Source organism: Gymnoscopelus braueri (assembly GCF_963280865.1).
Source record: "Gymnoscopelus braueri genome assembly, chromosome: 23".
Classification (NCBI taxonomy): domain Eukaryota; kingdom Metazoa; phylum Chordata; class Actinopteri; order Myctophiformes; family Myctophidae; genus Gymnoscopelus; species Gymnoscopelus braueri.
Genome location: NC_137625.1, coordinates 22,241,140 through 22,267,932, shown reverse-complemented (window position 1 = coordinate 22,267,932; position 26,793 = coordinate 22,241,140). Strand labels below are relative to the sequence as shown.

Here is a 26,793-nt window from a genome sequence, read left to right as displayed (position 1 = left end):
CATTTTTAGATGTGTATTTTGTTCCAGGGAAGCAAAGATTTGAGTAAAACATTTTCCTTTAAAAATATATTCATAGATTTGCAGACATTTTCAAGATTAAAAAAAAATAGCAGATATACAAGCTCATGGCTTGTATATCTGCTATTTTTGAAGTATAAAATAATGGTTACAGCTACAATCTAAAACGACGCAGATGCGTTACCGTATTGAATGGGTTAATTTTACTCTGAGAGTGTACAAATGTACACATGGTTTCATTTGCACATTCTATGAGTTACAAATGGATAAATGAACACTGAGGATTTCAGTAGATAGGTAGTGGCTTCGCCATAAATGCTCTAAGAAGTATTAGCTGTCTGTCTGGGAGAAGCTGTGGATATAAGTAAGTAAACTTCATCCTCGCATTAACTCTCAGGTTTCAAGTGTTTTCTCCACAGTGAGTGCATGCCCTCTGCTCGTTCTAAATGCACTGGAGGCCTCTGTGGGCAGCAGCTCTACAGCTTTGGAACTAATCCACACACAACTCAACTGGCAAATTACATTGGGAATGCAAGTCCAGTACACTTGCTGTAAAAAAAATAAAAGGTCCATCTGCTATAGGATTGATGGTTTGGTTTTGGTCTTGGTCTTGTGTTGGCTGTTACTTAAGCTACTTACAGTTACATCGTAAATTTGTGGCAGAGTCACCATTTCTTCCCCAAGGTCTTCTTGCTAGATAGCTCTGTCGCACAATCAACCTAGGAAGGGCAGCAAATCTAGTCAACAAAGATGGCCCTCCCCCGAACACGGCCAATTGTGTCCGTAACTTATTAGACACTCGGCCAAGCCAGCAGCACTGGAGTGGATTCAAACACATAAGACTCTGCGGTGGTGTGCTGCCCCGACTCCCCGAGCACTATAATTCAGGTGGACTTTTTGTTTTGTCGAACGCCAACTGCACTTGCAACACCGGCTTTGTTGCAAATGGCCTGGACTGGAAGGCCATGTGGGGATCTGTAGTGACGACCTCAAGCATATGCTTTTAGACATGACACTAAATTACTTTTATTCTGGTAAAACATTATGAGTAATGGGGGTGCACACAAAGAGTACCCTAGGGCAGTGGTTCTCAAACTTTTTCATGTCAAGGACCCCCAAATTTACACTTATTAGCCCACGGACCCCCATTTGAAAAGATATGCCAGATATGACCCCCATAAGAGAAGATTTTCACGGCTCTAGCAGTGATTCTCAACCATTTTAATTTCAAGGACCCCCAGTTTGATATGCATTGGGCTACTGACCCCCATTTAATGGCATTTCTATGTCTGGGACCCCAATTTATATTGTAAAATCAATGTTAATTTAACTCTGAGAGTGTACAAATGGAACCAAATGGACCTGTTAGGGTCCATATGGTTCCATTTGTACACTCTCTGAGTTACAGACCCATAAGGGTCCATTTGGTTCCTAACTATCCATCATTTAGCTGGGGACCCCCTGGAACTCCCTCAAGGACCCCTGGGGTCCCCGGATCCCCCTTTAGAACCAATGCCCTAGGGGCTCATGCAAAAGAGTTAAATATAGACAATGATGAACATACAGTACTGTGTTTATACAGTAAAATATGCATATACACCATGAGAAATCCATTTTACTATAAACAGCAATGCTACAGACCAAAAGCATTCACAATGCATCTGCAAGCTCGCAACAGCTTTTATAGCTTTCTAACGCAACAAGTACAACATCTGCAGCAGTATACAGAAAAACGTGTTTTAACTGCTGTGCAATACTTGGAAAACGAAGCCATGAAAATATAATAAACACAGCACATGACAGCAATAATGCAACAGCAGCACAATCATAAATAAACATACCTATTCCTGTTTTGGCCCATTGTGGATCTCAGTCTATTTCTAACTATAGCAGTCTGTAGTCCCAGTTTTGAAAAAGAACGCTCCCTACTCCACCGGCATTACATAGCCAGGCAATTCACAAATAGTTGGAGCGCTATATCAACATTTGGACAGTGTTGACTGTAGTTTCCTTGCTCTAGTTAAAGGTAGTGACCTTGCTGTGTCCTTGTTTTATTTAACCCATTGAGACCTGAGGCCGATTCTACAAATGTCTTCTAAATCCTAACAGTTTTCTGAAAAACTTATGTTTCTGTATCAGTGGTTCTCAAACTTTTTCATGTCAAAGACCCCCAAAAGTATATGTATTTGGCCGCCGACCCCCATCTCAAAATATTTTGTTCCAGGGACCCACAGAAGCAAAGAAAATAAAAGAATATATATATATTCAAAGATTTGCACACATTTTCACGATTCTTCTAAAATAGCTGATCTACAAACTCATAATCACACCGGCGATTATGCGAATATACGCAAAATTCGGACTCGTCCCGAATAATTAAAAGACGCTTTTTCGCTCCATGGAAGCTTGCATTGACTTTATAAGGTTTTTTTTTAACAAACGTATTATTCGCATGAAATAATACTGCTATTTTTTAATAGCCAAAGTGTAAAATAATGCTTTTTAGCTCAAATCAAAAATGTATTTTTTGTCTTCCTCCCGGTCACCTGCATGGAGATTAGCTGCTCCTGTATGAAAATCTTGCACGGTCGCCGGTCGGAGAGGGGGAATATTGTAAAAAAAAAAAAAAAGTCTGCTGAATACATTTGTAGGCATGATTCCTATATTTTACATATTTGTAGCGGTGATCTAAATAGGATACTGATAAATACCCTTTTAAGTGTTCCGCTATCATATCTTTCAGACATTTTTCAGCTATGCTGTCCAGTAGCAGCCAGTGACGTATCATTTGAAGACCAAATTTACCTCATCAGCTGCTTGGTTTCTTATGTTTCTTATGGGAAAATAGGGACAGGTTTTTTTGTTTTGTTTTTCTGAACCCAAGGTCGATTCTAAAAACTCCTAAATCCTAACCTAAGTTTTCTGAAGAAAAAAAATAATAATTCTATAATGTTTTTTTTTTTAATGTATTATTATGTTGCTATATAGCAGCAACAACTGACGTGACACAGATACTGTCCCAGATTGAAAGGTAAAAAGACGTATCGGTAACAACAGGTCTAAATAGGTTAATTTAAAATTATCTGGTCAGTCCGCCATTGCACATAGGCTGCATCCTAGCCCAGCCTATGCATTAATCTGTACCTGATCATTGTCCATTGTACTTGTACTGTATAAACACAGCATCATTGTCCAATTTTGGGGGAGAGAGAGACAGAGACAGAGACAGAGACAGAGACAGAGACAAGAGACAGAGACAAGAGACAGAATTGACATCGAGGTATCAACCTCCTAGAACTAAATCAGTAGTAGTGCTGGGCGTACAGTAGTTACTCTGATCAAAGCTTAGTGCTGAATCATAATGTGTGACAAAGTGCACCAACATATTAAACTGTATCTGATGAGTAGACGACAGACAGCTTGCTGTCCGATTAACCCATTTAGACCGGGAACGCATATGTGTGTCATTTTAAGATTTATTTGGGTAATTCAAAAATAGCAGATCTACAAGCTCATAGCGCGGCACCGAGTGCCGCGCTACGAGCTTGTAGATCTGCTATTTTTTTATTTTTATCGTGAACATTTGTGCAAATCTTTGAATATATATATTTTTAAAGCAATATTTTTTTTACTCAAATCTTTGCTTCTTGGGGGTCCCTGGAACAAAATATTTTAAGATGGGGGTCCACGGCCAAATACATATATATTCAAAGATTTGCACACATGTTCAAGATTTTTCAAAAAATTGCAGATCTGCAAGCTGTATATCTGCTTTTTTTTTAATAGCCAAACAAATCGTAAAATGACACACAGATGCGTTCCCGGTCTTAATGGGTTAACATCATCCTCTATTGTAAACAATCAGGGATGCAATATGGGAGGCATCACATCATGTCACTTTCACTCTCGTCTTTGCCAACAAGCTTGTTGCCTGAGGCTCCGTCAGACTCTGGGCTAATAGAACCAACCTGTTAAAGCTGACATCAGTGACATCAACATAATGTTAACCACGGAGAACTCCAGCAGTTTGTCCTCTAGTGGCGCTAATATAACTACAGTATGATTTGCAATCTAGTCAGGCCATATGCCATTATTTGGTGCCACTGCTTGACTGCTACATGCTTGGAACATCCCTTCTCCCTGGTCCAAAGACGCCTGGCAGTGTCTGCCAAAAGGACAGAAGACTGTAAGATCGCTCCCCTGAGCCATATGTGACCTAGATAACAGAATCTAATGTGACACACAACCTTGATCTCTATTTATTCAATTTCACTTCCTCTCTGTGCACAGAGTATAAATTTATAAGATAATTATGATAAAAAAAATGCATGTGGGCGCACGCGCACACACACACATTTTATTACTATACTCAGCATTTTAGGATGCCGATTTTATACTTTAAATGCAATTTTTACCATTTTCTTTGCCATTTTAAGTAATCCAACTCCTGCAGCCATTATAACTGAAAATAGCCAATCTGCAAGCTCAAGATCAGTCGACACCGGCGTGCAGCAAAGACTGGATCTCACACACACACACACACACACACACACACACACGCGCACACACACACACACACACACACACACACACACACACGCACGCACGCACGCACACACGCGCGCGCGGTCTGAGATGACCCGTTGCAGGTAGGCACAGTTTTGGGATAATGTTGCATCTGGTTGCAAGTTGCGACTACAGTTGCGTTGAGAATAATTGGTGTGGATGAGCATTGGCAACTCTGGCTTCTTCTCAGTATCTGATCTGACCACATCTTCCTAATGTTCTATATTGGTGCCACAGGTGAAACTATTAAACCTTGACTTAAACCAGTCTAATACCACATGCAACTAAAGCTTCAGCAGTGAGTTAATGTAGAGCACTCCCCTGCAGGGGACAAAAGGACAAGGGGAGACAAGCTGGAAGTCACTATGGATTAACGCCTGACAATGGAAACGCCCCTGTGACTGGAAAAGTACACACAGTTCCTTTCGTGATCCTCAAATGTTACAGTACACACATTAGAGCAGGGGTCTTCGACGTTTTTCGTTTTTCAGGCCAAGGACCCCCTAGCTGAGCAGGGACCCCCTCTATATTGTATAAAATTGTGTTTCAGATATTTTTTTTATTTTTTTTACTTGGTCTGCTCTTTCTCCCCTCTACACCTACTGTATACCTCTTTGCCAAAAATAGCCGATCTACAAGCTCACAACGCCTCGAGCTTGTAGATCTGCTATTTTTGGCTAAAGTTCTCCTCAGAAAAGGGATGCTAGGGTTCAAGTGGTTTATGTTAAAAAAAAAATCATATCACACAAATATTTGGCGGCCCCCATATAGTAACTCTGAGGACCCCCTAGGGGTCCCGGACCCCCTGTTGAGGAGCATCAGAGCACTCTTCGCACTTCACAGCCCCTCCTCTTCATCTGCTTCTCTGCTCAGGCCAGGGGGCGGGGCCTGACAGATGCATGCTGTATGAATGTGGTTGAATAACGTGACATGACAATTTCTGCCTCCGCAGCCAGTAGATTGTTGCAAAAGAAATTATTATAATATCGTTGCCGTCAGGCAGAAATCTCCATATCATAACTTTTTGTTACAAACGATTCTCGATTCAAAATCAATTTTTTTTTATTCAAAATCTATTTTTTTCCTATTCGATACAATTCTTGATTAAAAAACGCCCAGAATTTGCCACTTCTCAAAAATTGCATTATACAAAAATACTGAAAAAAAAAAATACATGGAAAATGAGAATCGATTCTGAATCGTCCAACATGAGAATCGCGATTCGTATTCGAATCGTTTTTTTCCCCCACACCCCTAACTATAATCTGTTCAATTTGATGTGCGATTGCTTTGGTGATACATTTTTTAACTTGTTCGATTTGACACCAAAGATTTCAAAAGGAATATGTTTTCTGAATGACAGTTTTAAAGTGTCCAAGTCTAATGTCTGACTAAACATAAAATGTACCAGATCTTCTATGTCCTCGAATCAAATGATTTAAGCGCAAATACATCCATTCAGGCCTGCATAACACGCAAAAGATGTCATATTTTACAACATCTAGATTTTACTATGTTACGAAAGCGTGAAACATCACTGACCCACTTACAATGGCGGATGCAGAAGGCAGACTGACGATACAGTATCTTGAAGAGTACAGTATCTAGGGCAGGTCTTTATTATCTCATCATAGAGATGCTCAAGTCAGTGTGAGTCATGTGACAGGCAGATGGTATTTTGTCAAAGCTCAGATTCCTTGTCAAAACATTTAGGAAGGACAAACGTTCAGGTTCAGAATAAACACTGTTAGGGAGGCATTAAACCGTTCAATCCGGGAACGCATCTGCGTCATTCTTTGTCTATTCAAAAATAGCAGATCTACAAGCTCATAGGTGAGCTTGTAGATCTGCTATTTGTGAAAAATCGCAATTTAAAAAACGTAATCTGCAATTTGGCCAAATTTTGACTAAATCCTACCAGTTTAAAAAAAAAAAACATATGTTGCTATATCAGTGGTTCTCAAACGTTTTCATGTCAAGGACCCCCAACATGATATGTATTTAGCCGCAGACCCCCCATCTCAAAATATTTAGTTCCAGGGAGGGACCCACAGAAGCAAAGATTTGAGTTAAAAATGTTCGCTTTAAAAATATATATTAAAAGATTTGCACACATTTTCAAGATTTTTCAAAAATAGCAGATCTACAAGCTCGTAGCGTGGCAAATAACGGTTATAGCCGAGAAAAGTTCAACTTCAGGGGTTCTACCAGACCAGATCAGTTCTATAGGCGCACCACAGAGACTGAATTGGTCAGCAGATTCAGCACTGGGACTAAACTAAATGCCAGAAAAATATACCACTATGGCATTATATAGTATAGATTTTCCATTATAATCGGTGACACCAATCCCTCATATGAGGGCGTGCACTGGGGCTGAATGATCATTATTACTAGATAGTGCTATCTGATAGATAGTGATACCTAGACTACATTATTGCCTGCAGGAAATCCTGAACTTTATGTAAAAATGTATGAAAAAGCTCGAATAGATATTTTTTTAAAATATTTTTTATAACCGACTAAATCGAGTAGTCTGATTAACAACTTAACCCGGTATTATACTTCGTTGTACAATGGTGGCATATGCGGAAAATAACCGATCTACAAGCTCACAACGCAAGCTATTTGTAGAACCTTTTTCATTCATCAGAATTGATCGCAAAAGTTTGAAATAATCGTGATATTGATTTGAAGTCTCATCGCCCAGCCCTACAATCTTTGGGAGGTTTGTTGGAGGTCAGCGGTTATGAGAGACACAGCTCTGCAGTGCCATGGGCCTTCTGTTACGCAATCTCTGCTATAGTGGCTCAGATGAGATGAGCGCTACTGAAGACACACAGGCAACAGTCATGCTCTGTGATAGATCATCTTAGAACATTAACCACTTGAGGCCTGAGGTTCCGATTCTGCAAAATGCCTTCTAAATCCTAAACGGTTTTCTGAAAAATGTATGTTTCTATATCAGTGGTTTTCAAACTGCTTCAAATGTCCAGGACCCCCAAAATGAATTTGGCAGCGGACCCCCATCTCAAAATGTTTTGTTCCAGGGACCCCCAAATGCAAAGATTTGAGTTAAAATGTTCGCTTTAAAACAATATATATTCAAAGATTTGCACATACTGTATTTTCACGATCTTTCTAAAATAGCAGATCTACAAGCTTGTAGCGCGGCACTCGGTGCCGCGCTATGAGCTTGTAATTCTGCTATTTTTGAATAGCCAGAGCACCAGAGAATGAGAGATTTGTAAAGGAGCCAATAGAGAAAATAAATACCAGTGCCAAAAACAAGTCAATCCAGGGCAATGCACAAAAAAATTATAGTAAAAAGTTATAAATTATAGTATGCAGGAGATGCTATAGGGTTTCAGGGGTGCTGCAGAATGAGCCCCATTTCATCCACCAACCTGGCATCCGGCAGGTTCAGGAAGAAACCTTGCAGTCAGTGGGCGCAGTGGGCAGGCACTGGCAGTGTGTGCCCTACTTATTATTATGTCATTTACCAGACATGGAGAACGTGGTTATCACCAAGATCAGTGATGTGGACAAGGATAAAGTGCAGATTGCTGGAGCTGGGCGCCACCAAGACAGCATTGAGCCAAACTATAGGTATGCTGTAAACATTCATGACGTGTCTATACTCTCAAAGCTCACTATGGCTGGCGGATATAATCTCTCAAACAGACCAACTTCTTTTTAACCCATTAAGGCCTGAGGTTCCGATTCTACAAAATGTCTTCTAAATCCTAACAGTTTTTTGAAAAAAACTTATGTTGCTATGTCAGTGGCTTACAAACTTTTTCATGTCAAGGACTCCCAAAATTATATGTATTTGGCCGCGGACCCCCAGCTCAAAACATTTTGTTCCAGGGACCCCTAGAAGCAAAGATTTGAGTTACAAATGTTCGCTTTAAAAAAATATATATTTCAAGATTTGAACACTTTTTTTTTTTTCTAAAATAGCAGACCTACAAGCTCATAGCGCGGCACTCGGTGCCGCGCTATGAGCTTGTAGATCTGCTATTTTTGAATAGCCAAAGTGTAAAATAATGCTTTTTAGCTCAAATAAAAAAATTACACTGATGCGTCCCAGGTCTTAATGGGTTAAGCAAATGGGTTCCCAGATTGTGTCAGATGTGACTATAGAGCCCGACTGATATAACATTCTGGCAGATATATTGGTCATTACAACATTGGTGTCTGCAATTATGCAATCGATGTGTTCAAAAGGGTTGTAGATCGGCAATTTTTTAAAGACATTTTGAATAGGGCTCAATATAGGGCTCAAGTTAAATATTGACGTTTTATGTATATATAATGGCTCATTATATATATACAGTATGGCTCCAAAATATCGGTCAAAACATCGGTAATCAACACAGTCTAGGACACTGGCATCGGTCGGACTGTAGACGTGTGACACATGCTTGCTAAGATATATGCCGTGTCTTAAGTAGGGCCTACAGGATGAGAGTACAGAGGAAATGACTTTTTCCTCCACCCACACACTTAACCCATTAAGACCTGAGGCGATTCTTAAAAATGATTTCTAAATCCTAACAGTTTTTTGAAAAAAAAAAGAAAAAAAGAAAATTCAAGATTTTTCAAAAATAGCAGATGTACAAGCTCATGAGCTTGTACATCTGCTATTTTTGAATAGCCAAATAAATCTAAAGTGACACAGATGCGTTCCAGGTCTTAACGGGTTAATGGGGTGAAGGGTGGGGGGTAATAATGATCTGCTCTTAGATTAATTAGCTCTTGGCAAATGAAGAAACCATAACCTTGTGTTATTCAATTACGGATGTGCAGTGTGTATGGGGGGGGAGAGGGGGGGGCAGAGCGTTGTTGGCAAAAGGAGTTAATCACACAATTAAAGATTCATCAAATAGCCGAATCCCTCCTATAAGCATCCTATGACTCCCTCCATCGTGCATCATCATTCATCCTCCGTCTCAAACCATCGACTGCAGCCTTTAGTGGAAAAACGCACACCGCACGTCAAGTTTCTGCTTCTCTCTGCAATTGTGGGGTATAGTGGACAGTTATCCTTAACCCATAAAGACCGGGAACGCATCTGTCTGTGTCATTTTAAGATTTCTTTGGCTATACAAAAATCTGCAATTTTTTTTTAATCGTGAAAATGAGTGCAAATCTTTGAATATATATATATATTTTTAAAGCAAACATTTTTAACTCAAATCTTTGCTTCTGGGGATTCTACAAATGTCTTCTAAATCCAAACAGTTTTTTTGAAGACACTTTTGTTGCTATAGCTCGTAGCGCTGCACTCGGTGCCGCGCTATGAGCTTGTAGATCTGCTATTTTTGAATTGCCCAAAGAAATCTAAAAAATGACACATAGATGCGTTCCCGGTCTGAATGGGTTAATAGAATTCATTAGATTAAGAGCTTTTAAAGGTTTAACCCTAGTGCCGTTCATTTAATTTAAGAGATTGGTTTGCCTCTGGGTCAGTTTAAAAGCAGCATCAAGTTGCTCACTATATCGCAAAGCAAACCTAGGAATGTGCACGTGTGCATGTGTCCATCCATGCACATGTATTATTATCTGTGTGATAGTGGAGGTATTCTGTGTCATTATAATCAGCTGTGTTGTTGTGCTCTGATGTCCCTATTCATAATCCATTAGGAAACACAGCCGCTTGCCGCAGTCGCGGTGCGAGTCCCAGCTATACCTCTGCACTAGAATGACATTCCACCAGTGGTTGGAAAAAGTACTCAAATGCTTTACTTAACTCTCTCAGTGCCACACAACGAGATATCCCGAGTTTTTTCTGAATGCCCTCAGTGCCAAGAACGAGTTTAAAAAAAAAATATTGAAAAAAATGTTCAGAACCCAAGAATCATTATCTGAAGATTTGCAGCTCCATCCACTCCTTGTTTAACTTATAACTGAAAAAGGCTGTATCTCGCTTCCTAAGCACTTTTTTTTACTTTGAAATTTTTTTTTTACTCACAACGCGTCGCGAAATAGCCTAGGTATAAAATAGGGCTGAAGTGGTTAATGTATGTTTCATAATATAATAATTAATATCTGCAAAGTAACTAGTTACTAAAGTTTTCAAATAATTGTAGTGGAGTGGATATTTGCCTCCGAGATGTAGTGGAGTAGAAGTGAAATTATAGATAATTGGAAATACTCCAGTAAAGTAAAAGTACCACCAAATTGCACTTAAATACAGTACTTGAGTACTTGTACCTGGTTACTTTACACCACTGCATTTCACTGGCTTCTTACTGATAGATAGATAGATACCTTTATTATCCTGCGGGTGAAATTCAGCTGGGTTATAACCTCACTGCAGCGATAAAGTGGCAGGCCTGTCATATTTATTGTTTTTTTGTTTGCATGGTTTTTAGACTTAATGTGACGATTTAGAGGTCCTGGAGTAATATCATGGCACTGAGGCCCTGCAGGCCTTCAATCTCCTCACTTTCCTTCCATCCGTTTAATAAACATGACATTTTCAGCACATCCATTGAATCCTGGAAACACGTCATGAATGAATGCTGTTCTAAAACCATGCAGGGAAGCCAGGGAAATAAAAGTGAGAACACATGTGAAACTGTTCTGTCGCTGTCTTCTGTTTATTGACTCATTGTTAACCTTTGATATAAAGGAGAGGCCGCATGACTTAGGAGAGATGCATTCCAAAATTAACTACGCAGTCAAATTATCAGTGTTAATTCAACTCAAGAGTGTACAAATGTAACCAACAAATTGGTAATTGTTAGCCATAATTTGTCTGACACTGCTCAATGTAAATCACATCACATTTCGGAAAGCTTGTTTTAAATAAAGGGGTTTTACAGGTTTCCCATTAAGGTTTGCTGCTACTTCTTTTTTCGTATGTTCGTGTATATATATATATTTTTTTTAAATAATAATAATAAAAGGACTAAATAAATAAAGTCATAGAAACGTTTTGGTGACTCAGCAATGCAGTCGTTTAACGGCCAATTTCACGTGGGCATTTTCACAGTAGCTGGAAAAGGTCAGCCCTCTCAGCAGCCAGACTGAAACCCCCACGCATGCACACACACATGCACGCACGCACACACACACACACACACACACACACCGTGCAGCACCCAATCGTATTGGCAATGGGAACAGGCCTTAATTGGTAGTGCAGTATCTAACCTCTTATCACAAGATAGAGGCTGAGGTGTTTGTTGGCCCAGTCATGCACCCTGAAGGCTCATTTTCCTAATGTGGAAAGAGAGCGGTGGGTAGACGGTTGGGATATCACCTGCGGCACCACCGGGCAACTGAATCTTTCGGCTCGTCTGCATTGCAATCCAAGTAAGCCGCTTGCCGTTGGATCTGGGGTGACTAGTTGCTAAATAATGAACAACGTCTGTCTCTGTGACACCATCGACCTATTTGTGAACCCTGTGTGGCAAGACTGCATTTACATGCCCCGTATGTAACGGTACATAAAAAGCAGGCCCACGCCGGCCATGATGTGGTTTATTCCTGCTGGCTGGCATGATGACTGACACTAACGTGTTGTATGTTGACTGTGTTTCTGAGCAACAGCCATCTCTCTTGCTTAACCCATTAAGACCTAAGGTTCCGATTCTACTAATGCCTTCTAAATCCGAACAGTTTTTTGAAAAAAAACGTAATGTTACTATGTCAGTGGTTCTCATACAAGGACCCCAACATTTATATGTATTTTGCCGCCGACCCCCATCTCAAAATACGTCGTTCCAGGGACCACCAGAAGCAAAGATTTGAGTTACAAATGTTCGCTTAAATATATATATATTAGGGGTGGGACGATATGGGTACCTCACGATACGATATATATCACGATATTAGGCCCACGATAACAATATATATCACAATATTCGACGATATTCGATATATTGCGATATCACCATATTCGATATATATTGCAAGAAACTTCACCAACGATATATCACGATATCTGAAAATATCGATATATTGCGATATCACGATATATTGCATGACATTTCATCAACGATATATCACGATAGTCCTTGTATTCAATTCATAAACACATAAAATAGCACCAAACAGTTCAAAATCATCATTACACAAATACAGAGTAGGAAAAACAACGTATCAAACTAACTTTTTATTTTATTTTTTTCGGCAGTTTATCGATTATTTATCGCGGGAGAAAGTATCGCGATATATCGCGATATCGATATATCTTCAAATATATATATATATATTCAAAGATTTGCACGATTTTACAAAAATAGCAGATCTACAAGCTCGTAGCGCGGCACCCGGTGCCGCGCTATGAGCTTGTAGATCTGCTATTTTTGAATAGCCAAAGTGTAAAATAATGCTTTTTTTAGCTCAAATCTAAAAATGACACAGATGCGTCCCCGGTCTTAAAGGGTTAAAACAAAAAAAAGCTATATGCCTGATGGACTGATTGAATCTAGTATCAGCCACAGGTGGTGGGATCGATTACAGTGCGTAGGAGGAGAGGAGACAGGACACGACTTAAGTGTCCTGAGTAATGTACTACCACACAAACATACGTGATGCCTCCGCTCGCTGCCAGGCCAGGGTCTATAATTAATGACTCAAAGACTCAATGCAGAGCGGTCTGGATTTCTCTGCCATCTATCCACCCCACGTGTTGCTCAGAGGTCAGTGAGATGGAGAGAAGGTGAGAACACTGGGGAAGAAGAACCACGAAACAACAATGAAAGAGAAGATGAGTCTTGTTGTTGCATTGCTGGCAGACAGATTATGATACAGGAGAAGGTTGAAAGTGCTGATATCTCAACACTACACCAATCTCTCTAAACCACACACACAAACATACGCACACACGCGCGCGCGCATGCACACGCACACAAACACACACGCATCTAGGCCACTCGCCTCTGAGGAGCCACACTGTAAAAGTAGTTGCTAACTATAATCCAGGCTCTCAGGTTTAGCTTGGTTTCTCTTTGTTACAAGACAAAAGAAATGAAGAAGAATAACACTGATAGGTAGGTAGGCTACTGATAGGTAGGTACGATTTGACCTTGATTGTCTTTCTCTCATCTCTTCGAGCAAAATGGAATGTTCATGTGGAAAATCTCCTTGGATGAGTATGAAAAGGACCAAATATACTGCTGAAAGTTGCCGAATAGAGCACCGAAGTCTGACGTAATTTACGCATCCAACCTGGGTCACGTTAATTTTTTTACCAAATTCTGAATTCCCATAGACGTGTTTAATATCACGTCATATAAGAACTGTGTTCCGAAAATAAACAAATGAGCACGGCGGTTCGACTCATATGGATATGAAGCATCAACTGACGGCGAGAAAGCACTAGCGTTAGCGCCGCCAAATTAATAAAATGTTCGCCAGAAATTGACTGTATCAAATATGAGTTACTGACTATCGTAAACGATATACAGTTCCACCTCCCTGACGATAGCGCCGGGACAGTTTGCTTATTTTTGGACCACAATTCTTATATGAGACAGTTCTAAGATGGCCCAATGTTTATTCTCCATAGAAAAATCACTTCCGTGACCCAGGGGATGAATGAGTGACGTCAGGACTTCGGTACTCTATTGGCTCAAAAGGAGTGACACTACAAAGCACTATAAATGCAACCGCAACCAGTTGAAATATTGCTATTGACCAGTTCATTTCCAAATGGACCACATCCATCAGGCAGATCAGGGAGCATCCGTCTCTTTCTGAAGCTTTGATTTGTTATAGCATATAACTACAAGCTTTAGGTCCTGCTTAATTGCAGGCAAGTGTTTAGAGCTGTGCACGACTCTGGCCTCAAGCAGTGGTGGAAAGTAACTGAGTACATTTACTTAGGTACTGTACTTAAGTACAATTTTGAGGTATTTGTACTTTACTGGAGTATTTCCAATTTCCAATACTTTTATTTCTACTCCACTCAGAGGCAAGTCTTGTTATTTCACTCCACTACAATTATTTGAAAACTTTAGTTACTAGTTACTTAGGCTGCACTAGCGCTCCTGTTTTCGTGTATAGAGGGGCGGGTGTATAGAGGCGCGGAGAGATTGCGCCTGATCCCATTGGTTCACCGATCTGTCCGTCAACCCCCGCCCCGTTAACACAACACTACGAGCGACGCCCACTGCACTCTGGTTGGTTGGGGAAATGAAACACTACCCATACCGGGTACACCGACACGCTCCTCAAGGCTTTTATTTTTTTTGCAAAACTAAACAATAAAAGCCTGGAGATCGAGGCTACTAGTTACTTTTCAGATATAAATTATGATATTATGAAACACATATTAACCACTTTAGCCCTATTTTATACATAGGCTATTTGAAAATAGCCGATCTACAAGCTCATCGCGACGCGTTCTGAGCTTGTAGATCCGCTATTTTCAAACATTTTAGCACTTTTACTTTTGGTACTTTAAGTACATTTTAATGCCAATACTTTTGTACTTTTATTCAAGTAGATTTTGAAATTCTGGACTTTTACTTGTAACAGAGTATTTCTATATTGCAGCAGTATTGATACTTTTACTTAAGTAAAGAACTTGAGTACTTTTTCCACCACTTGGCCTCAAGCCACATACAGTACATGCATAGGGACCCTGGGCATTCGTCCAAGCCCCCAGACACAGCCAGGTCGGTCCACCCTGCAAACCGGCATCCCTAATGGGGTCTGAGACAAACATCACTAGAGATTAGCCCTAGAGAGGCTTTACTGCGTTTTCTCTCTTCTCTCCCACTGACACCCCATTGAGCTGTGATGGATATCTATACTGTGGAGATTAGAAACAGACATTCGTCATCGCATGGGGGAAAAAAGTGCTTTCATTCACACAGGCTACAGTGGGAAATAATGAAGGGGATGCAGTTTAGGCCTGTCACAATTATTACATCATCGTCTAGTCGCAATTATTTTATATAATCGCAATTATTTTTGCATAATCGTCATAATGTTAAAAAAATTCATACATTTAAAAAAAATGACAAAAATAGTGGAAATAGCAGATCTATAAGCTCAAAACGCGTCGCGATGCGACGTGTTTTGAACTTATAGATCGGCTATTTCCTCTATTAATGTCTATTTTTAAGTGTAAAGTAATTAAATATGTGTTATTTGGCATATCTGCCCTGTGCAACTTTTGTTTCCAAAAGCTAAAAAGCCAAACAGAAATGTGATTTTCATTCATAATGTTCCATTAATTTTCAGCGACAGAAACGACAATTAAATCGTTAAATCGCAATTATTTGAGTGATAATGAATCGTCAATTTAAATTTGTAATCGTGACAGCCCCTATGTACAGTTCATTTCACTCAGAGACTACAAAGCAAGGTGACCACCGTCACCGGCATTAACCCATTGATACCTGGAACGCATCTGTGTCACTTTAGATGTCTTTGGCTATTCAAAAATAGCAGATATACAAGCTCATAGCGCGGCACCGAGTGCCGCGCTACGAGCTTGTATATCTGCTATTTTTGAAAAATCTTGAAAAAAAATGTTTTAATTTTTTTTCAAAAAACTGTTAGGATTTAGATTTTTTTTAAAGAATGGCCTAAGGTCTTAATGGGTTAAGCTGTCAGTGAGTCGGCCTGGCAAGTCAATCCGTATTGTGAGACGAGCCACTCCCGGCTGCCTATCAAGGAGAATCTTGATCAACTCAAGGTGAATGAGACGAGAGAGACAGACTAGCCAGGCTGTCAGCTTCAGTAAATAAACTGGAAAAATCTAGTGTGGGAACTTCAGCTATTTATATCACATCGTACTCGCAACAAATGAAGGTGAAAATGGGGGGATTTTCTTTTCTTTTTTTATTGAGAAAATATCATAATGAGATTTCTCATATTGTTGACAGTATTGCAACATTGATGGTTTTTGGTTTCTCCAATGGTGATGCCCAAATTTAGAACTGACAAACTGAGCAAAATATTCAAAATCTTATCTTGAAGTCTTGTTAAGCTACAACTGGTCAATGTAAAGTTACTGTTCAACTCTTGTTATTACAGAGCTACAGTAGAAAGGACTTTATACTTAAATTGGAACTAATACAGAATAAAATGTTATGCAACATCATACTGTAGCATACTACAATATAGAGAATTGTCTGAGCGTCTAATTCTCTGAAACCGAACGATAGCCATGCTGCCAATGTACGATGTATGTATGTTTTCAGAACCATGTCCTCGACAACGATTACTATACACTGATATTCATATTGGTACAGAGGTATCAATAAACAATACAAAAATAAGGTGTACTACACAGCCCTATGGTTTTTAAGGCTGACTTCACTGCCGGGATACAGACTGACCTGACTGGATCCCTCGATAGACAGACAGTCCTATCATAGCATCTGATCAAAACATCACAAGCCAAGCCAAATAATCTGCTCATCACTGGTAGTCTGTCATCAGATGCCAGTTTGTTTTGACTTGCTAGAGAGAGAGGGTGCCAGTTTATCCCTCTGTATATACGGATGACTGGAGAAGGACATACTGTCAAGTGCTAGCCGTAGAATACGACTCTCGTTGATGTATTTTATGATTCTGACATTTTCAATCTACGAGAGTCGTAGACACTATTCCCCATGGCCAACTGGACTTTCAGCTCCTAGCCTGTCCGGGCTCCAAACATGTACAAATGCAAAAATAAAAGGTGCTTACTCCCACGCCCCAAATGTTAACTAACTGTCCGGAGTTCTAATGCAATGTAATAATCCATATTTTTCAATAAATAAGTGTTTTAATGCCGTCCGTCTTCCCCGCCCCTCGTTGACTTCCTCTTTCTCTACGAGAGTCGAATTCTACGCCCTAGTCAACTGCTAGTGTCTGCATCTAGTCTGCATTTATGCATATTATTTTCCATGTAACATTTTGTATACATATTATGCTTATTATTGCATCTACTGAGATTCTGCAGGCTTCTATGATGAGTCCAGTTTAGGATATTTCTTCCTGGTGTTACTGTTGCCGACTGTATTTACAAGTGAAAGAACCCACAATCACGTTATACTTTACCTTCACACTGATCAATGTGAGTAAACTAATAACTGTTCTAGATGGAAAAGTGTTAATATGATACATTCAAAAACAATCACGTACAATGCACCATCAGAAGATCAAGTCCAATATTCTTATAATATCAGACATCACAAAACAATCACGTACAATACACACCATCAGAGGATCACGTCCAATATTCTCATAAACTAATATTGTATAACACAGCTTAGTATGTCCCTGCTGTGTCCAGTTAGCCATCTTGTGATCTTCATAGACTCTTTCATGTCACACTGGGGAGTCACTGCCACTACCAATACATCTTCTCAATTACCCTCATATATGACATACTATTAACAGAGTAGCTGTCTCCCTGCAGAGTTCAGGGAAATGTCTAAGTATCTCTAGAGTCTAGTTTCTGCCACTGGAACTATACGTGGTGGATCATGGCCAGATGAATTACAGCTTAACAAGTGCATCCTAGAAATTAACTTTTGTTTTATTAATTTGAGCCGGGTCTTAACCCATTAAGACCGGGAAGGCATATGTGTATTTTTTTTAGATTTCTTTGGCTATTCAAAAAAAAATAGCAGATATACAAGCTCATAGCTTGGAGATCTGCTATTTTGGGAAAATCGTGAAAATGTGTGCAAATCTTTGAATATATATATTATTATTTTTAAAGCGAACATTTGTAACTCAAATCTTTGCTTCTGGGGGGATTCTACAAATGTCTTCTAAATCCTAACAGTTTTCTGAAAAAAAAACGTATGTTGCCATAACATCAGTGGTTCTCAAGCGTTTTCATGTCAAGGACCTCCCAAAATGATATGTATTTGGCCGCGGACCCCCCTACCCCCCACGCTCGTAGCGCGGCACTTGGTGCCGCTCTATGAGCTTGTATATCTGCAAATTTTTTTTAATAGTCAAAGTATAAAATAATGGTTAAAGTGGAGATGCATTTTTTCCGGTTGGAATGGCTTAATGGGATATTGGGTAATTTGTCTTCCACCTTCCAGCCCTTACAGGCAGAGTTTGGCACTAAACAGGCTCTCCTCTCCTCTCCCTCGCTGCCCCTGGCTGCTGGCTCCACTCTCCTGGTCATTAATCCTATAACCATCCAATACTACAAAATGCTGATGCAGTCGTATTGTGGGAGGGGAGCTTCCCATGAGAAATGAGAAATCCGCAAGGATGCAGTGGTGGAAAAAAGCACTCAAATGTTTTACTTAAGTAAAAGTATCAATACTGCTAATGTAGAAGTGCTCTGTTACAAGTAAAAGTCCGGAATTCTAAATTGACTTGAGTAAAATTACAAAGGTATTGGTATCAAAATGTAGTTAAAGTACCAACAGTAAAAGTACTAAAATGTTTGAAAAATAGGGCTAAAGTGGTTCATGTATGTTTTATAATATAGTAATTTATATCTGCAAAGTAACTAGTAACTAAAGTTTTCAAATAATTGTAGTGGAGTAAAAGTACAATATTTGCCTCTGAGATGTAGTGGAGTAGAAGCAAAAGTAGAGACAATTGGAAATACTCCAGTAAAGTAAAAGTACCTCAAAATTGTACTTAAGAACAGTACTTGAGTAATTGTACTGCAAGGTGCAGGGAGACCATTCCTTTACTTACTTACTGTCCGTCTGCTCTGGCACCGCTAGCACCTTTCATGGTGTGCAAAAGTAAATAAATAAAATGATTCCTTTCAATAAACACCTCCGAACCCCCCTTTTGGCACTGTGTGCCTTCTCCCATCTATATACACTGTTGACTTCCCTAAGCAATTTTTTTCTATGCTTACTCCTGATCTGCAGACACTTAATGATCACGAATTTAAAATCGCCCGTTTTCTTCAAATTATACTGCAGTGTGTAACTTGGTTTGTGTTCAAAACACTTTTGTCTCTATCCTAACTTGCACCCTCTGGCCCGGCATGACTGGTTTGAGCACAAGGGAAATAAATCCAAATAACAAACAACCCCCCTGTGCTGAGATCCAGGAAATGAAAAATGAAGAATTTAAACTGCTGTAAACAGAACACATGGACTGCTGTAGAAAAAAATCATCAGTAGAGAATATCAGACATGTACTGTAATGCACTCTTTTTCTTGCTATTCAATCAGCAGATGAACTCCATCGATTAAATGCCAATAACATCTCTGAGGATTTCCTAGTCCAGCTAGACTAATCACACAGTGTTTCACATTCATCCTCGGTGCTTTGCACTGGCCTTATTATTAATTATCTTAATGGACACTCTAAGCACAGTGTCCCTACACTATGCTGCAGTGGTGGAAAGTAACTAAGTACAATTACTCAAGTACAGTACCTAAGTAAAATTTGGTATTTTTGCATCAGTGGAGCATTTCCAATTTAACACTTTTACTTCTACTCCACTACATCTCAAATGTTGTACTTTAACTCCACTAACTTGAAGACTTTACTTACTAGTTACTTTGTAAGCTTTGATTAATTCTAGTTCTACAAAACATACATTAACCACTTCAGCCCTATACCTACATATACTTCGGCTATTTGAAAATGGCTGATCTACAAGCTCACAACTATTTGCATAGCATAACATGTTGTGAGCTTGTATTTTAGATATATATGTTTTTTTAATTAAAACTTGTAAAATAGAACCTTCTGCATACGAGTACTTTTACTTTTGGTACTTTAAGTATATTTTGATGCCAACACTTTTGTACTTTTAGTACATTTTGAACAGTATTTCTACATTGTGGTATTGCTACTTTTACTAGAGTATGTACTTCTTCCATCGCTGTTATGATGTAACTAGCCTATATACAGCATGACAGTTTGTAAGCTTGTGTAAGCTTATTGCAGCTTTTGTTCCAAGTTTCCAACTGGCTAATTTATGTTTCATTATGACCATGTTTTAGTTGAGAGCATGGCTGTGTTCTCACAGCAAGGTAGTCTAATCCTTAACCCTTTAAGACAGAGAACGCATCTGTGTCATTTTAAGATTTCTTTGGCTATTCAAAAACAGCAGATATACAAGCTCATAGCGCGGCACAGAGTGCCGCGCTATGAGCTTGTATATCTGCTATTTTTTGAAAAACCTTGGAAAATGTGTGCAAATCTTTGAATATCAGTTTTTCCGTAGCGAACATTTTCAACTCTGTTACAACTTCTGGGGGGGTCCCTGGAACAATATATTTTGAGATGGGGGTCCGCGGCCAAAATTCATATAATTTTGGGGGTCCTTGACATGAAAAAGTTTGAGAACCACTGATTATAGTCAAATATTAAATTTAAAAAAGATTTAGAAGACATTTGTAGAATCCCCCCCAGAAGCAAAGATTTGAGTTAAAAATGTTTGCCAGGGGCCCGATCAATGTGAAACTGTGCACACAAACTCCCTGGATGTAAGAGCAAAACCTCTGCCCCAAATGTTTCAGATCGGCCTGTTATAGCGCCACCAGGAGGCCAATTTTCGCAAAACATTTTTTTTTACATTACTCCTACAGATTTTGTCCAAACATCACGCAAATCGGTACACAGTATCTCAATAGTCATGCGATCAAGATGGATCCGTCCGATTTCCCACTAGGCCAAGGAAGAAATTACATCCTAAATTTTTTAGACGAGCCTCATGGTGGCGCTATAACAGGCCGATTCCTGTTTTTACCTGTAATTGGACTGATCGGTGTGAAACTTTGCACGCACACTCCCTAGAAGCCAAGAAAAACCTCTACATGTGAAAAACCTCTACAAAAAAAAAATATATATATATTCAAAGATTTGCTCAAATTTTCTGGATTTTTCAAAAATAGCAGATCTACAAGCTCATAGCGCGGCAGCTTGTAGATCTGCTATTTTTGAATAGCCCAAAGAAATCTTAAAATGACACAAAGATGCGTTCCAGGTCTTAATGGGTTAAAAGACCATAGCAGTGGTCTGGCACGTTTAGTCCACTGACTATGACTCATTGTTTGACATTACTGCGTACTTAAAAACTGGTGAAACGAGTACTTGATTAGGCCAGCCAGCATTCCCCATGCAGGCTGGCAATTATATCAACAACAGCCCAGGTATAGGCCTATATTTGGTTGGAGACCCATTTGAACAATTTTCCCCCCAAAAAACGTTGGATCCGTCCTGAGAAAGCAGGTCAAGGACCCCCAAAATGATATGTATTTGGCCGTGCACCCCCCAATCTCAAAATATGTTGTTCCGGGGACCCCCCAGAAGCAAAGATTTGAGTTACAAATGTTCGCTTTCAAAATATATATTCAAAGGTTTGCACTAATTTTCAAGATTTTTCAAAAATAGCAGATCTACAAGCTCATAGCGCTATATTAACACATTTTGCTGGAGACCCCCTGGAACCCCCCCAAGGACCCCTGGGGGTCTCCGGACCCCACTTTGAGATCTGCTATTTTTGAAAAATCTTGAAAATGTTTGCAAACCATTGAATATATATATTTTTAAAGAGAACATTTGTAACTCAAATCTTTGTTTCTGGGGGGTCCCTGGAACAAACTATTTTGAGATGGGGGTCCGCGGCCAAATACATATAATTTTGGGTGTCCTTGACGTGAAAGAGTTTGAGAACCACTGCACTATACTATCCCATAATGCCTCTGTGCTCGACCATACTGCTCAGCGGTACGGAGGAGAAGTTGATTGGAGGGAGAAGAAACACTTTTACTGCTAGTGTTAAAAGATTTATGAGGCCATGTTTTAAACTAAAGAGACAGAGAGAGAGAGAGAGAGAGAGAGAAAGAGAGAGACACAGACAGACAGACAGATAGAGAGACAGACAGACAGATAGAGAGAGAGACAGAGAGAGGATGAAGGGGGGGTGAGAAGAATTATGAGCAGAGAGACATAGTAAAAAGTGTTAAATAAGAGAGAGCAGAGAGGTTTATAAAGAGGATGAGACTGCAGACATCTAAGCAGAGTCAACGGAAGGCAGTCTGTGAACCGTAAATCAAAAGGCTGCAATCCTTAAAGGATGACTTCACCCATTTTCAACCCATCTTCATATAATTGGTCCTCACTAATTGCTCATGGTCTCCGCCAGGCCGCAGGCGTTGGCCGAGACTATGTTTTGCACCCTGTCCGTCCGTCCGTGTGTGTGTGTGTGCGTGTGTGCGTGCGTCTGTGAACAGCTAATCTCAGGCACAGTTGGCCCGATCAATGTGAAACTGTGCACACAAACTCCCTGGATGTAAGAGCAGAACCTCTGCCCCAAATTTTTCAGATCGGCCTGTTATAGCGCCACCAGGAGGCCAATTTTCTTTTTACATTACTCCTACAGATTTTGTCCAAACATCACGCAAATCGGTACACAGTATCTCAATAGTCATGCGATCAAGATGGATCCGTCCGATTTTTCATATATCATCCTGATTGGCTAAGATTGGCTTCCAAAGTTTGCAGGAGTGCTCTGTTTTGAACATTCCCACTAGGCCAAGGAAGAAATGACATCCTACAATTTTTAGATGAGCCTCATGGTGGCGCTATAACAGGCCGATTCCTGTTTTTACCTGTAATTGGACTGATCGGTGAGAAACTTTGCACGCACACTCCCTAGAAGCCAAGAAAAACCTCTACATGTGAAGAAATGCCACCCTTGCCTATTATAGCGCCACCAGCAGGCCGTTTTTTGCTAAACATTTTTTTTGTATTACTCCTTCAGATTATTGTGTTCAGAACCCAAGATATCATTATCTGATAAGATTTGCAGCTCCATCCACTCTTTGTTTAACCTATAACTGAAAAAGGCTGTATCTCGCTTCCTAAGCACTTTTTTTTTTCTTTGAAAAAACTAAAAGAAAATCTGGCAAAGTTCGCAATACTTTTTTTATTTTATTGGCAGTGAAAGAGTTAATATTTAACTTTCATAATTTCCCCTCATACCAAACATCCTGCTCATAGCTCAGCACACTGACTTAAAATCAGACTTGATAATATGAACACCCTCTACATGAAGTATTCATAAAACACAAAAGCTGCTTCAGTAACTGAATATGCCTTCCACTGAAAGATTCAAGTGTCCTTTTTCCCCAGTGCTATGAGGCGGTGGAATAATACGGTTGTCTGTCTGTCTGCCCGACCTGACTGTCTATGATCTATTGTCTGACTGTCTCTACTGCCTGATAAGCATATACAGTAATAATTGAATAAGCACGCATTACCAGTGGTGGACAAAATACTCAACCGCAGTACTTGAGTAGAGGTATCTATACTCCTGCTCAAATATAACTCAAATAGGTTACAAGTGAAAGTAGCTCAATCATATTTGTACTTGAGTTAAAGTACTGGAGTACTTGCTTTTAAGAATACTTTTAAGTAGGCTATTCAAAAGTACATGCTTTTACAAATACTTAAGTTATTCAAAAGCACAAATTACAAAGTACAGTTTCTTATTAATAGCAATGCATTGTTGTATACAATTTTTGATTTTTCCCCAAATAATTCAAAGATTTTCCCGAAATGTTCACACCCCAAAAATCTGTAATACAACGTGTCGCATCGCAACCAGCTGAGAGCTTTGAAATATGGCTTAAGTGCTTAATTCGTAATGTAGGCCTACTTTTTCCCTTCCTAGAAGTCAAAAAGTACAATATCGTCTTTGAAATGTAGTGGAGTGAAAGTCACAAAAATACAAATTTACTAAAAGTACAGCAACTTTTTTTTGTTGTTGCTTAAGGAGGCCTACAGTAGGCCTACTCAAGTAAATAATGTACAGTCACTACAGTGCTGTCCACCACAGCGTATTACCATTGTCAGCAATGCATGAGCTGAAAAGGGTGACTCTGGTCTGGATGATGAAGTTCAGAGCTCTAGCTCAATGAAAGCCGTTTTATTTAAAGAAAACTGTATGAACAATTGTTAATTCCGATGACACACACCCCCCACACCCCCCCACACCCACACCCACACACACACACTTAATTTGCCATAAAAGGAGAAATAACGGCTACGGTCTAATGTAGCGATCAGCTGGTGTCACTGTACCCGTATCAGTAGGCTACTGTACATGGGTCAGTGGAACACCCTGTGGTCATAATACCCATTGTCGTGGGCAGATATACAGTTACATAGAACAGTGGTCCTCAACATGTGGGTCGGGACCCCCAGGGCGGTCCCCAAATGATTTTTTGGGGGGTCCCCATACAGATGACAGTGAAGTGAGAATCTAAGGACATTAAAGACCTTTTTAATACCTAAAAAAAAGATAGAAAAGAAAAAGACCATTACTGCATCAAAAATAATCAACAAGCTATACTATACAAACTGGTCAAACATTGGCCAAATTGTTAGATAATTGAGAAAGAGGTAAACATGTAGAACCACTATTAATCAATTGGTTGAGTGTTTCCCTAATAGTTGTAGGGACATAACATTATGCAACAGCTACAGTATATTAAATACTCTCCAGAGCAGTGGTTCTCAAAACTTTTTCATGTCAAGGACCCCCAAATTGACACTTATTAGCCCGCGGACCCCCATTTGAAAAGATATGCCAGGGACGGCACCCCCATAAGAGAATATTTGTATGGCTCTAACAGTGATTCTCAACCATTTCAATTTCAAGGACTCCCAGTTTGACATGCATTAGGCTATACGGACCCCCATTTAATGGCATTTCTATCTCTGGGACCCCAATTTCTATTGTAAAATCAATGTTAATTTAACTCTGAGAGTGTACAAATGGAACCAAATTATTTGGTTCCATTTGTACACTCTCTGAGTTACAGACCCATAAGGGTCCAATTGGTTACTAACTATCCATCATTAAGCTGGGGACCCCCTGAACTCCATCAAGGACCCCTGGGGGACCCCACTTTGAGAACCAATGCTCCAGAGAGCATGCCTTTTCTCCATGGGTTTCTCATGTGTAAACAAGGGGGGGGGGTCTAGTTCTTGATCCCTGACTGTCCGCCCATTCTGCCACAAACTGCTTGGCTCTGCACCAGGCTACTACATAATATTATACAACGTCTTCCATCGCGTTTAACAACAAACGGACGTGGAGGAAACAACAACAACAACAACAACAACAACAACAACACGTGGGTAAAACGTTTGTAAACATTTCAGCTTCGAGTCAGCAGCGTACCATACAGACAGTAGCTACGCGCACGCCAAGGCGCACGCAACGTGTAGGCTACAACAACACCACAGCCACACGAAACACACAGAATGAATGCACCCAGCAACATAAACCTCAGCACGAGCACCGCATTTCCCTTCATCTGATCATCATTAAACTAAATTTGAAATAAATTTGAAATAAATTTGAAATAAATTTGAAATAAATTTGAAATAAATTTGAAATAAATTTGAAATAAATTTGAAATAAATTTGAAATAAATTTGAAATAAATTTGAAATAAATTTGAAATAAATTTGAAAATTGAAAGCATCATTAAAAAAAAAATTAAGCACCCATTCAAAAATCGAATGGGTGCTTTCTGGCACCATTGTGCCAGAAAGCACCCATTCCCGTTTCTTACCTGATTTTTTTTGTTTGTTTGTTATTGATTGATTGATTTATTCTAATATCGCGGTAGTTCAGCAGAGCAGCAACACCTGGATGTGTTTTGGGTGGATGTGTGTGCGCCGTCACTGCCGTGCCGTCCGGGACCAGAGAGTGCAAAACGTGCGCCTGTCAGAAAGGCTGTGCGTGCGTCGGGTCGGCAGGCAGCTGCAGACTGTTCCCTCCCACTGGCCGGTGGATGGAGTGCTGCTGCTGTTGCTGCTGCACTGGGCTGTGTGAGTGTGTGTGTGTGTGTGTGCTCCTACCGGCTGCTTCATCTGCGTTAACAGCAGCGAATAGACAGCGTGCACTGTTGCCAGATCTTGTGAGAGAAATAAGCAGCCAGGTCTAGGAAAACAAGCCCAAAAGAAGCAACTTAGGTCACATTGATTGATTGATTGATTGAATTCTTTAATAACAGTTTGCACAAAAAAAAAAAACAGAAAATTGGCCTACATACAAAATAATGCTAAAATGATTGTACCCAAGAAAGCACTATAGGCCTATGGCTTAATTGTTTCCATTGGGGTTCATGTGAATTAAATTCATTGAATGAGCACTTTAAACCTATAATTTATCCCAAGCTCAAAACGCGTCACGATGCGACGCATGAAATAAAATGTGGAATATTTGGAAACGTTTTGAAACATTCTAACAACACAAATAGGCTAAATATTAATTCGGGTGGTCCATCCA

The 26,793-nt window shown here is 39.8% G+C and overlaps 1 protein-coding gene across 1 annotated transcript in view; it reads right to left on the bottom strand.

Annotated features, from left to right (window-relative positions):
• The window catches only part of LOC308079443 (fatty acyl-CoA reductase 1), an 84,547-nt gene extending 58,219 nt beyond the window's left edge, over nt 1–26,328 (bottom strand). The window contains exon 1 of the mRNA XM_080420932.1: nt 26,075–26,328. The gene's annotated coding sequence lies outside the window, so the exon portion shown is untranslated. The remainder of the gene's footprint in view (nt 1–26,074) is intronic.
• Between the last annotated feature and the right edge of the window lie 465 nt (nt 26,329–26,793).